Source organism: Falco peregrinus, chromosome 12 (assembly GCF_023634155.1).
Source record: "Falco peregrinus isolate bFalPer1 chromosome 12, bFalPer1.pri, whole genome shotgun sequence".
Taxonomy (NCBI): Eukaryota; Metazoa; Chordata; class Aves; order Falconiformes; family Falconidae; genus Falco; species Falco peregrinus.
In genome coordinates this window covers 20,368,131-20,381,932 of record NC_073732.1, presented here as the reverse complement: position 1 = coordinate 20,381,932, position 13,802 = coordinate 20,368,131, and the positions used below count along the sequence as shown (strand labels likewise).

Genomic DNA, 13,802 nt, shown 5'->3' with positions numbered 1-13,802 from the left:
TTTTAGGAAGTATCTTCCCTAATATGTGCATTCTTTTTAGGTTCAAAAGGCTCTTAATCCCTGTAATTTTATTTTTAAACTAGGAAATCATGTAGCATTCAGAATAGTGTGGAATGAAAGTGTAAGAGTTTCACAGGCTAGTTCCTTTACTGATTTGTAATACAAATAGGGAAGCCACAAATGTGGTTATGCATTTTTGCAGAAGAAAATTGTGGTCACACTAAGATTGTATTTATAGAGAATATGATATTTTTTTCCTTTAAGATTTTAAGCAACAAACTATGTGGGGGAGAAAGGCTGCTGCAGATGTCTGGTTTTGTTATCAAATCTAGAAACTTGCCCTTCTGAGTGAAAAGATGCGCTCATGTTTTATTCCGGCTTCTGCAAAACCTCAGCTCCACAAGCGTTGCTCAGATGAGTAAGTGGAATTGCACCGAGGAGCAAAGTCCAGTCTCCCAGGTAGAAAATGCTCTCCCAATTTAAGTGACTTTAAAACTGCTCTGAAGGAAGAAAATTGCTTAATACTTGCTCCAGTCTTAGAAAATTTACTCAAACTGATTCCAGCAGGAATCTTGCCCCAACGCTTCTTGTACCTTGCAGGAGAGGGCCTGGCTCTGGCATCCTTCTTCCCAGTCGTTTACCTGTTGCTCAGTTCCCCTAAGGTTAGAGGGGCTGTGCAGAGATGGGGCTGTTAAATGCTGTTCTGGCTGAGAGTCTGAGCTGCTCCACGTGCTGAGTATCATTGTACTGCTGAAAAGCCCCATAGGTTACAACAGCAAGAGTCTCTGACTTTCTATTTGCAGTAACACCTTGCTCTGCAGAAAGTCCCCCAAAACACATGGATGTCTGTTGGCCAGAGTGTCGGCCAACCTCTTTTAGGGTTGGCGTAACCTGCTTGGGTGGATTATCTGAAGAGCGGAGCTTCATTACTAGGAATAACAAGGGTGGCTGAACTGTGCCCTAAAATAATTTAGGGCTCAGACCTGCACATGCAGATATCAATGGTGACACTGTTTAGTTCCATCTGAATATCAATCATAGTTTGTTGCTGTCACTGGGTTTTTAAAAGAACTATGCTGCAAACAAGTTGTTCACATTAGCAAGCGTGTTGATTCAGGGGAGTGCCTTATGTAGCTAAGCTTGGCAAGGCACAGCCTACAGTCCTCGGTGAGGACCAGCACATTTGATTGGTTTTCAGAAGAGAACATTTTAAAAAAAGGAATGGTGAGCAGCTTGGCAGGTGAATCTTCAATATTTTCAAAAGCATCTGCAGAATTTTTAGCTAGGTTGTTTTCTTTCTTTTTTTCTTTTTTTTTTTTTTTTTAATGCTTATATCTCCTTTGTAATGTGAACAGAGTTCACCAGTTCTACCTGACAAACTGAAGGGGATCACTTCTAAAACAGATGATACAACTATTCCACTGGAACTTTTGGACAAAAACTGCCCCAGATTTGCCCCAAAGCCTGAGGCCTGAAATGAGAAATTGTTGGCAGAGGGAACAACAAGGGATCTCAGGAGCTTGGACTTGCTGCAGTTTTCTTTAGTGTTGATTTCTGTAAATCCTACTGAATTTACAACCAACTGCAAACCTACAAATGTTACTTGAAACAGGTCCTGGGCTTGCATCTTTTGTACCTCTTCATGTTCAGTTGTTCATCCCATCCTGGGATGTGGAGTGCCTAGAGGAGCATATGTTAGTGGTAGCTGCAGGTTGCTGCAGTGGGACTATTTGCCACCTTCCCCTTCAGCTCAGTGAAGTGCTTACTCAGTTTCATTTGATTCTTTGAAATATTTTATGAAGTGTTGACTGTTTTAGTTTTAGTGGAGTGATATATATGAATGGGCTTAATACAGTGTTAGAGATGAACAGTCTGAATCATAAAAGTCTCTGGACTGGTGGTTCCCAGCCTCTGTCCTATGGATCACTGATTATCCATGAGGCCTCGGCAGGTTTGCTGCAGGTGGTCTGTGGGACTGTATTAAATAATAATGTTCACAGTCATCAATTAAAATTTTGATGAGAAGACTGTGCGGCAGTCTGCAAGAAAATCTGAGAGCTGAGAGCAATCTACTAGCCTTAAAGCTCTGAGGATGTCTGCTTTACAGGAATGCGTCTCAGCCTGTGGTCCATGAGGCATTAGAAGGCATTTTGGGAATGTTTTCAGATTAAATACATGCCCAGTTAAATGAACACACTTTATTACTCATGCAAGCAAGCAAAAGAAAAACAACACACCCCCCCTCAAAATAAAGAGAAGAAAATAGAAGTAATAAATGAACACTGATGCCTCAGCCTAGTTTGTGCTTGCTTGTATCTAATCCCCGTGTTCCCAGCACTCTCAGAGAGCCAGAAGCACTGCTCTAGAAAGCAGCATGTTGCCACAGCCTGGATCAGGGCTGGCAAAGGTCTGCACACTCCGGAGGAAGCAGGCAGGGCAAGCAAGCGCTGGGACGTACAGGTGCGCTGGCAGAAGGTCCTGAACAAGTGCTGCATTTCCTTCTCCTTTTACCTCTCGCCGCTTGGAGTGTGTGCGCGGCTGGCACGTAGTGGAAAAGTCAAACTAATTCTGATGCTTTTCCCTATTCTGGGTGGACTAAGTCAGAGAAAGCACTTACGGCAGCCTTTGTGGAAGGGTTACAATATAGTTGATACTTTAGGAGCTATAGGAAGTTCTTAATCCTTCCCTGCCTACGGGACTGTCATTTATAGACTTGCTATTGTCTCATCTTTTATAAGGATGTTTCCTTACATTAAGGTTCCAGGAGCAACCGGACTTGGCCATTGTTCACAGCTATTTTAGTTTGTGGTTTAATGCACATCTAGTATTCTGTTTGTGCTTTCACTGCTCTCCTACGCAGCAGACTGTACCTACACACTGGCTTAGGTGACATCATTCTCAAAACATTCAGTCCTGTGTTTCTTTTTTTTCCCGATTTGTCTGTGCATCTTGATTTTGCATTAACCTAGTTTATTACAGAAAACACGATAAAGCACACATAACTCTATGCATTTAGTTGGTCATTTCATGTTCAGTTCTTGTTTGATGAGCAGGCATACTTGCTTATAAAAAAGCTTCTATGTGTTGCTTTTCTACCAAGTTAAATCCTTTTAATAAAAAAAAAAATCTCTTACTATATAAAAAGAATGAATTCAGCCATAAGCAGACAAAATGGAAGTGTAGATTATTTTGCATGTATAAAATCTAGCTTGAGGTTAGTGGTGGTTTAATTACAGGATTTTTTTATTGCTATTCATACAGACGTCCATTGTTTTCTGCTTTGATTTATCTCCAGCTTAGCCCTCTTCGGAACCCCATTTCTGGCAATCTCAGCAACATGTGGGGGTCTGGCAGCTTCTGCAAACATTGCCATCTTCCCTGCACTGCTCCTTCTTCTGCTCTGTTCCACCCGCGCCACAGCCTGTCATTTCTCAAAAGCCCTTAATGATGCCTTTCCTCCGTCATCTGCCCCATGGCTTTTCCAGAATCAGACGTTTTTGTCAAAGTTTTTCAAACCAATCTAGAAATAGATACAGAAATAAAGGCAGGTGATCTGGTGATCGGGTGATGGGGTGACGTTCTGCCACTGCCTTCCTGCCCTGCCTTGGGCAGATTACAGACCTCCGGAGCTCAGCTCTTTGTCCACACAATAATAATGATAATAACAACTTTTCAAAGTGCTTTTATATGTCTGAAAGCTTTGATGCAAACTAAAAGCTACCTGGATTTTGTCAAGCCTAACTCTGCCTAACACTTTCCACCTTCTCCACTGCTGTCTTTTAGCTGTGAAGGTTTGCTGATAAGCCTTTTAGACTCAGTTTTTGCTTCATGCCTTGCATATAGTGACATTTGGGCTTTTAAATTACCCTTACATTCGTAACATACATAGCAGCGCTGATACAATTTTTTCCACATGTGTTCTGGCTTTGCTGAGCCCCCACCCCTGAACAAACTACAAACAGCCGGATGATGCAGGGTTTCGAGCACCCGGTAACCCTTGCGTGCTCCAGGCTGCACCCAGCTTTATCACAGCCATTAGTGGGCCAGTGCCCATCCAACGTGTGCTCCAGCCCCTCTGCGCCCTCGTTACACCTTGCGTAGCAGTTCCTCCCGCTGGTGAGCTGCTCTTGTAGTTTCCAGTTATGTAACACATCTAATTTTGTGAATATGTGAATTTAACAGCTGTCAGTGTCAGCAGCGGTTGGGGTGGTGGTGTGTGTGTGTTGTTTTTGTTTTTTTTTTTTGGCAAGCTGGCATTACTCATCAGTCTCATGGTAGTTTTGTTTGAAAAATGCTTATGTTAGAAAAAGTGGATTTATCAGCTCAGCACTGTATGGTGCTAGCATGCAGCACAACAAAAGACAAGTGCTCATTTCAGTAACGCTTGCAGCATTTCATGGGGCCCCCAAATAGGCTGAACAAGGCTTCTCTGGCAACTAACCCCAAGTACAGTGGGAAACCGTTAAAGTGGCAGTGTCACTGCCGGCAAAAAGGATTTGGTTTTCTTCCATCGTTTATTGCTGCCTTTTTTTTTTTTTTTTTTTTTTTAAATAAAGACTATGAACTGCATTAGGAATTTCACTGAATATTAGTGAAAAAAGGGCCCTAACTGAAAATGTTGTACTCTTAGCAGTCATTTTTTTTCTCATGGTTTCTTGGCGCATAGACCAAACTGTCTGTCTGTCCTTCTGAAAGTGTGTCTGCTTCATGGGGAAAAATAGGATACTTGCAGGTTTTTCAAATACTATTACAAAGTCAGTAGTGTGCAGCCTTTCAGGGAGGACGCATTCTCTCTTTAAATCAGTTTATTTTCAGAATGATTTGCTGCACTTATACTTTCTTTTGTAACTGCTTTTCCAGAATGCAAATACAACCTGGAGAGTTTTCTGTATTTAACTGAATGTGTCAGGTGGTTAAAATCATGTTTTAAAAACAGTATTACATGCTGCAAATGTGTTAAACCCTTTGTTCATATCTATTTAAAACAAATGTATTTTTCAGTATTTATTTATTTATTCTCTCTGTTTACACTCTGTACAGAGAGTGAAGATAAACAAGTGAATTTCATTTTTGCTGAAAAATTGTCTTTTACATTTTCAGGTTCTCACAATACTGTCAAGATGCTACAAACCCCATGTGACAGAGATTAGAGGGGAATACTTATTTGAAGAAATCTTTGTCTGTAGCTGTATTGTAAGTTTTATAAAAGGTTCAATTTTATAAAATGCAAATTCTGACTAATTGTTCCTCTGCAAGCCTTCACGGTTTCTGTAGCTGCACGGTTAATCTACTACCTGCCTCTACCCAGGTATCCGACAGAAGTCAGAGCTGGGTAAAGCATGTCTTCACAGATCAGTTACATCTATTTTAAACTTTTATTTGCTAAAATGTGATTGTTTACCGTAACTTGCATCCCTGTATTTAAACATGCACACTTTTAAGGCTGCACAACAGGCAAATGCACCACCCCTGGACACAAACACACACACACATTTCCCTGTGTTCAATTCCCACACGTGGGTGGGCTCCAGACGCCACTGTGGCTGGGTGGCTAGGAGGAATGGGTGCACGCAGCTCCCATCTCATCCGCCGGGTCACCGTGGAGAGAGATGGCCACAGTGAACTGTGCTCTCTGCAAGGACAGGGGTTTGCAGTTGTGGCTGCTGGAAGCCTGGAACACCTCAGGCAGAGATGTATAGGCTGGAGGCATAAATGCATCCTGGCGTCGCGTTGTGTCTGCACGCGGAGCGCGCAGCCCCTCCATCCTCCCCACCCTTGCCCGTGGTGTCTTGCAGCATCCATGGGCAGACATGAAGCAGCCACCTCTGAGCTCGCTGTGATTAACCCATCGGCTTGCAAACCCGTCTGAAGACAGCGCTGCGTAGCTGGTAAGATGCTTGCATTTCAGCTCAGTACCCAGAAAACTGGGTACCTTCTAGGGTGTTTCTGAAGTAATGTAGACAAATTGGAGACCCTTGGTCCTTAGCCAGAGCAGGCACAGGTAACATACCAAAATGATGCTTCAGGGGAGCAGGGAAGATGTTCAGTTTTTTGTCCTTTGACTGGAGTAAATTTGAAAGCTATGGAGAGGCACCAAGCACAGGCTGGGGAACCAGGCTTTGAGGGCATGGAAACCATGGAAGAACTTCCATCACTGATACTCTGATGCCCTCTATCTTGTTTCCACCCAGGGCAAAGCTCACTGCCCCACCACCTGGGCTGTAAGTGAATGATACTTCCTTCATGACTCACCATACCCCCACGTTTGTAGCTCATCCCCTGGTGCCTGGCAGAGCACCCGGGGCCAGGCACACTGCAAGACCCTGCTGTAGGAACGTAACTAAGAAATGCAGTTGGGAAGGCCAAGGAAGTGTTCTATCAGTAGCTGTGTAAAGGTAGGGGTAGCTGTTCCAGCACAGAGGGCAGGTATTGAAACGTTTCACCCATACCTACCGCAGCAAAGTTGTGGTCGTTAACTTGAGTGACGGGAATGGGGAACTGGGATGTCTCAGCCCAGACTCCCTCAAGCCTTGATTTGGTGGTTGAGATCTTGAACATAGCTAGAGCCTACGACATTAAAGGCTTTATAAAAGCAACAGTGCCAGTTTAAAACCAACCTCCCACATCACCAGCAGCCCCAGCAGGTGTAACGTGATCCAGGCAGCCCAAGCCAGTGAGTAAACAAGCTGGGGCTTTCTGAAAGAGTTGCACCAGAGAAACACTCCTCACTGGGAATTACAGTGGGTGTTTGTGCTAAGCGATCTGCGCTGCTATTGAAAGACCTGTGAAAATGGACAGACTCCTATGACGGTTATTTCTTTTTATTCCATACAGGTTTTTCCCTCTACACCCAAAACGAGGTAGGGGAAAAATTGTAGGTGAAATTTTCCCTAAATAGCCTGTAAAGTCTAGTGGGATTGTGCATGATGTAGCTCCTTGAACTTCAGTGGGGTCTGTTGCTGGGTTTTCCAGAGAAAGCCAGAGAAAACAATCCTACTGCTTCAAAACTGCCAAGCCAGTCAGTGGCATTTAATATTGTCCCCAAGGAAGCTGCTTCCTTTTGTTGTGTTCCCAGTCCCATCTCCAGTGAGCAATATTAACTTCAGGGCTTTTTACTTGGCTCCAACATTGGTTACTTTTTCCTCCTTCAACGCTGACACTTAAGCCTCCCGGCCGTGGTGAATTCACCCTCTGTAGGCAGCCCTGCTGCCCTCAGCTCTTCCCTGGCGTTCCTCTGGGTCCACTGAACGGAGGTGCACCGCACCATTTTAGATCATCTTGGTGTTACTGCCTGGCTCCCTAGCTGGGAGAAATGCGTAGAAGTTAAAAAAGGTGCTAATCTGTCCAAGTAGAGCCTGGAACTTGACAAGTATTATGGGTTTGGCAGGCTCTAAGGCTCGCCGCAGAGTCCTTGGAGCATGCAGACGGTGGGCATGCTACGCTGAGGTCCCGGCAGTTCAGCTCTGCTCCAGCATTTCTGCCTCCCAGCCTGGGTCCCATCCTGCCCCAGAGAGCCTCTCCCCCCTCCCCATGCCCATGCTCTGGTTTCTCATGACTTATGATAACATATAAGCAGCTTAGAGAATTTTTTATCAGAATAAGTTGAACACAATGCAACATTTAACTCTTAATGACAGCCACCTCTGACTGTGAGTGACATGTTATAAATTATGTTTGAACTGAATTTTTTTTTCAGAGGCAGATATTCCCTCTGCCACCCAGTCAGCCCTGTAACGTTGCACTTGTGGCCTTAATCCCACTTGGATGTGTGCCCTGCTGCCTCCACTTTCCGTCACTTGGGTACTTTAGTATTCTTGAACAAGTGAACAATCTTTGTTTCTGTACCTTATTAGGCCAAAGACCATAGCAGCTCGCGATGGCATCAGCAGGCCCTGCAGGCAGGATTCTCTGCAGACACAGCCAACCTCCAACAAACCCCTTTTTATCCTCCTGTTTCTAGGAAGAATTATGATGGTGGTGCCCTGCTGTTGATCAGTCAAATCTGTGGTAGGCCTAGAGATAAGTCCTGTAAGCGTGGTGTACTGTAAAACAGCGGCTCCCATTCATTAGTAGCTTGTGTGTAATAAACCACCCAAAGGAGGGGGGTGGGGAGGGAGAGGGACGAGCAGCTGCAGTATGCAGGAGCAAACAACACAACTCATTCTTGGGAGCCAAAACTTTCTAATTTGCTGCTGGGCTGCTGGGAGCACTCAAATTCTTTCTGATAATGCGCTCGTGCCCTCAGTGCTTCTCTCTGCCTTTCCCGAGTCCTGCTCCCTTGAGGTCCCTGAGTCTGGGATAGTTTCGCTTTGAACCCAAAACACAGAGGGTAGCTGAGCGGGGAGGAGGGGAGCCCATCGGCTGCCCAATGTTTGCAGACTCCAGCGTAAGCAAGCGGTGTACTCTGAGACAAGTCGTTCTGCCGCGGAATGGCTGTTGCACGTATCTGCTTGTGCAGTGAGTAAACAAAGCATCACATGGGCTGCAGAGCAAGCACAAGATGTGGAGCGAACCCATGTGTATCTGAGGCATGCAGGAGGAACAGAGTATCTCAAATGTTGATTTGAGAGCCTGATGGTGTATTTAGAAACCTGTGTCTCCCAAGAGGCAAAAAACCCCAAGCAAACCTCAAATCATTAATAGCTGAAGTTACTTGGCTTAATTTCTACTGTTTTTTCACACGTTCCTGTAAATATGTGACTGTGATATTTCCCCATTGAAAATGCTTATAGGCCTGTGAATTTAAATGGAATCTGCCAAGTGTAGCGTAGGATGTTGCATGTGTTGAGACGTCAGTAGTCCCTAACACTTGCATAGCTGTGAATATGTTGGTGCTTCAGGATCTCAGCCTTGGACCCTCCAACTGTCTGTAAAGCACTTCATTGCTTTGTAATTGAAATTACTGTGTTTGCACAACTGCTCTAATAGACCGGACCTTTGTACCAACATTTGTACTGTCACAGGAAAATGAATTTATTTTCAGATAGATGCTGCTCCAGAGGAGGGCTGTACCCTTGCAGGAGATGACAGTGACTGCTTTTTCACAGTGATGTGCCAGGCTGTGACGGTGCTGGGACTGCCTCCTAACATTTGTGTAGACAAGGGCTACTTTAATGGCAAATTCAGGCTTGGGCCAAACTGCGAGTACTCTTTATGTGGCCAAGGCAAAATCACAGATTTGAGCTTTTCCACTTTCCTGCTGGAGATCCATCTTTCTTTCTGCTCTCTGGGAGGAGCTGTGCTGTGTTGCCAGATTCTTAAGCTCTGAAATGAGAGGTGCTTCTGCCAGACTGCTGCTTGGTGAGGTTACCCAGTGGGCTGAGGTAAAAACGTCTCAAAAGAGCCCTTGTGTGCATCCACAAAATGGTGTTAACGAAACCTGGGTACAAAATGGTTTTCTCATCCGAAAGTTTAGGTCATGCAGTTTAGCTGGTCCGCCACTATGAGTTCTGATTGTGGCATTTTAGCATGTCTGACAAAGTCAAATCCCCCAAGCTTAGGTAGGTAGGTAGGTAGGTGGGCAGATACCTTTATAATAAAAATTCTCAGGTCAGTGCCAATTTCCAGCATGGAGCCTGACTTCACTATGCTGTTGCCAGGATTTCCAGCTAGAATTGCAGTGAGGAGGATTTTATGGGAATCTCTCCATGACTTTTCAAAGAAAATTGCAAGGTAACATCTCTGGTAATTGTTGCATGTCTTCACTATGTGAGTAGATGTGTCTGTAGCAGAGAAGCACCAGCAGGAAAGCTCCAGCGCTGGTCAGGCAGACCTGCTCCCCGATGGCAGGCAGCGCCCAGCAGTTACCTGTCTGCGATCAGGTTGTCAGCAGAAGGTTTGAAGTTACAGATGAGATCAGAAAACTGAGTGACTGGGCTGGGTAGGTACGTAATCAGGGGAGGGAGTTTTTTTCTGAGGGTTTGAGCCCCATCTCCAACACAAGCAAAGCCATGTAATCCTTTCCTTGCAATTAGAGCTGCAAAATAACCCCTGGGCCAGAGCACTCACGCAAGGACCAATTAGACAAGCTAGACAGTGGGAAAAGCTAAAAATAGCAAATAATCTGCCTCCACAAAAATACCTTGAATTGTTTGAAAAGGATGTTTTCTGAATTTCCTGGGAATCATTTACTGGTTTTATATTTTCATAGTGTTCTGCCAGAAGGGCTGTATTCTAACCGTTGTTTGACAGAGGTAAACATGAGTACCCAACTCTCTTCTTACACTTGAGACACTGAACAAAGCTGAGTAAGTTCTGAGATTTTAATATCTAACCAACTGAAATTGGGGGAAATGAATTTTTTCATATTGAACTGAGGCAAAATATGCCTTAGTGCTCTTTCAAGAAAAGCTGTCTAATAATCTGGGGGTAAATAATGACTTATTTGGAGTTGTTTAATGACTCAACCCAGTTTTCTTTAAAAAAGGATGTATGAATCAATTATATTCAACCATTAGTTGAATCCAAACTATTATAATAACTCCTTTTGGAAAATATATTATTTGTGAAAGGCTGACAATGGCTGACTTATTTTGCAGCACTCCTGAGCTGGATGAAATGTAAAAATAAAAAAGCTAATCAGAACAGAATATTTTTAGTCTTTTGCAGGGAACTATAGATGATGCTATGTTATTAAGAATGATCTTAAAGGATGATTTGACTGTTTCTGATGCATTTTAATAAATGTAACATAACTCAGACCTGAGGCTTGCAAGCAAAATGGTGTGTTCAGAATTAGCTGTTTATTAATGCATGTAAAAAAGGGGTTATAGGTTGCTATGATTATTATTTTTTGCTGGTGACTTGCATAATACTGTATGAAAAATGCTGTGAACAGTAAATGACATTCTGTTCTGTCTTCTCTATCTACAGGAGATAATTCAAGAGGAAAAAAAAAACCCTATAAAATTAAACAGCAAACTCTGTGTATCTGTGTGCACATACACGTGTGTATGCATGTACTGTTGCTGGCAGGCTTGTTTTCAAGTGGAGGGTTCAGTGATGGATGTTTCAGCATAAACTTTAAGTGTGTGGCAGACTGTGTTTTGTGTGGTACCTGCAGCTTATTTCATGAGCTGCTCTTTCCCATTCCAGGCAAGCGTAACGTGTCGCAGCACTGTCAGCACCCCACCAGCCTCGTGACGGGGATGCTATATTGAAATTCCAGGAGCTATTTTCCCACTGCTGACTTGGAGCAGGAGTGACTGTGGTGGTGAAGGGGGTGCACCGGGGCCAGACGGGCTCTCGGGGTGCTGTGTGGTGGTGGGAGGTGTCGCTGGCCCTGGCGTTCCTGCAGGTGTGACCATTGGAAGGGTCTCTGGCCGCGCTGCATCCATGTGTGTGATGTGCATCTGGGCGTGTGAGCACGGCGGGTGTTCGCTGGCCTGGCTGCTGGACACGTGGTGACCGGGGCTGGGGAGAGCAGCTGTGGGGCTGCTCCGGGTGGTGGAGTTGCTGAGATCCACCCCATCCCTCCGGCTCGGCAGTCTCATGGCCTGTGTGAAACTGCACAAAGTTTCTTCTAAACGTGAATTTAATGTGCTTTCAGCCTTGACAACCTCCTTTTAAATGAAACCATTTATGCTGAGCAAAAGGCACATTTGCCTCTCCAAATAAATGGAATTATGGTTCCAAAATCTGACTTAATCCTGAAGCTCTTACACTGTACAGTAAGTAGAAAAGAAAGAGGATTGCTTGGAGGAGCAGGGGTTAGCAGGATCAGGCTCCATTTTATATAAACTCGCTTGTTTTCCTTCTGATATTTAATATATCTTTTTCAGAACTCCCACTGGCTGTTTATCACGAAGTCAAAGTAACTTCAAATCTGTTACCTAATGGTAAACAAACTAATAATTGAAAATAATGAGGGATGGTACAGAGAGTGCCCATCCAGCTTTCCTGCTAGGAAAATTTGAGGATTGTTAAAGAAACCAAAACTGCTGTTCTTCCAGATGTATTTTTATCATGAAGTCACGTCCTTTCTAAATTCATATCAGGACTTTTCTCAAATACATTGTAATTATTTGTTCTTCTTCTACATCGTTTTCTTTGTAAAACTGTATTTAAAATCTGCATTGACATTTCAAAGGATTTGAGGGAAGATGTTTACAAAGTAATGGTGCCATTTGGATTTGTTATATTTCTAAAAATGGAATTTCTGATCAGATAACATTAAAACATTTTTGTATTCATTTTTGTGTGTTTTCATGACATTTATATATTTCTGCTTGTGATTTTGGTACCTTGTCCCATGTTACCAGTCTAATTAAGGAAAGTGGGATCAAAAGTTCTATTGTTCTTACAAGTCAATCTGTTTTATAACCCACTGCTGGTCTTAGTATTCTCTGAATTCAATGATTTGGATTTTGATTTATTTTTTTTCATTCTGCTAAAGCCCTGAGGTACCTGTATTCCAGTTGGTAGACTGCATATTCAGGACATCTAAGGCTGACAGAAGCCTGGGCAAGAAGAGTAGTTTGTTTAGTGGATGCATTGACATGAGTCTCCCACAAAGACTGAAATTAAAACTGAATGAAATTTATTGTGGCAATGTTTCCTTTGTGGGCTGCAAAAACATACATACAGAGAATTGCACAAAGAAAGTTTTGCAAGCTTGATTTCAAAGCTGAACCCTCTTGCAGGGAAGAAACTATTTAAAAAAAATCTTCCTGGAAGATGAGACTTAGTTTTTCCTGTACAAAGTGGATGGATACCTGGCCATCCATCCTTCATACTTCATACGCTGCTGTATTGTGACCCTGTAAGGGGGTTTTGTATGTGGACAAAAACTGGGCCCAGCAGAGGACGTAGTCAGTGATAGAGGCCAAGGTGAAGCTTTGTTTCTTCCTTCTGCCTAGGCTGAGCTTTCAGGGGAGCTCAGCCTGATGTAACTGGGGGTCTCTGCAGTCCCTTACTGCCCATGCCTCCCTGTCCCCTCACCCCTTGTGGCACCTTCCCGTCCCTTCCTATGTCCCACAGAACAAGGAATGGCTTTCTGCCAGCCCAGCCCGCAGACTGGCTGGGTGCGGGGTGAGAGCAGCAGGGACCTGGCTGGGGCTGCCACCTGCCCAAACCCCACGGGGACCCCAGGGACACCCCGCGGGGCTGCTTGGGCAGGCGGGAGCTGGTGCAACCCCTCCTTGTTGCTGAGATAGGGTGGGCGGTGGTGGCCTGCACCCGTGGGGTGGTCTTGGGCAAACGCCACTTTCTTGAAGCAGGTTTATCGGCCGTGGAGCCTGGGTTTGTGCACAGGGCCAAAGGGAGCCAGAAATACAGGGGATTTCTGAGCAACGCCTCCACCGCTTGCAGGTTCTGGCTTTTGCTGCTGTAATGCTGGAGTGAAATGAACAGTCCGTGGTCAGAAAATAAAGCAGTGTTTTTAACCTTTTGCCACTGAAAATGATCAAAAGCAACATTTAGATTTAAAATGAACTGGGTTTTTTTCCTGTCAGAGATGTTGCATGAAACATTTTAGCCAGTTCCAGGTTGAAACCAACTCACTTTTTCTTTTTACATTCAAATTTAAACTAGTTTCTATTCAATGTTTTTAAAGGGACATACACATCATCATTCTTCAGCATGACATTTGAGTCTCACCCCCTACCAGGAAGGGTACCTTAACCTCCCTGTTGCTGAAAAGACTAGAGAGAAAAATAGCTTGGTTTTTTGTACATTGCTTCACATGGTCACTTGGTACTACTTGGAGTAAAGTGAGTTCATTGTAACTCTTCTGCTTTGTGTTTCACCTTTCGGTTTGTGTGGGACTTTCTGTAGCTGTACAGACTTGAACAGAGAAAAAAATA

The 13,802-nt window shown here is 44.1% G+C and overlaps 1 long non-coding RNA gene across 6 annotated transcripts in view; it reads left to right on the top strand.

Annotated features, from left to right (window-relative positions):
- Positions 1-12,160, top strand: part of LOC129785401 (uncharacterized) — a 266,771-nt gene extending 254,611 nt beyond the window's left edge. For 4 of the 6 annotated variants that reach the window (XR_008749459.1, XR_008749462.1, XR_008749458.1 and 1 more), the window contains 2 exons: positions 5,101-5,193; positions 5,796-12,160. This is a non-coding gene — a long non-coding RNA (uncharacterized LOC129785401). The remainder of the gene's footprint in view (positions 1-5,100; positions 5,194-5,795) is intronic. The other 2 variants (XR_008749463.1, XR_008749460.1) reach the window with 2 other exon arrangements.
- The last annotated feature ends 1,642 nt before the right edge of the window (positions 12,161-13,802 follow it).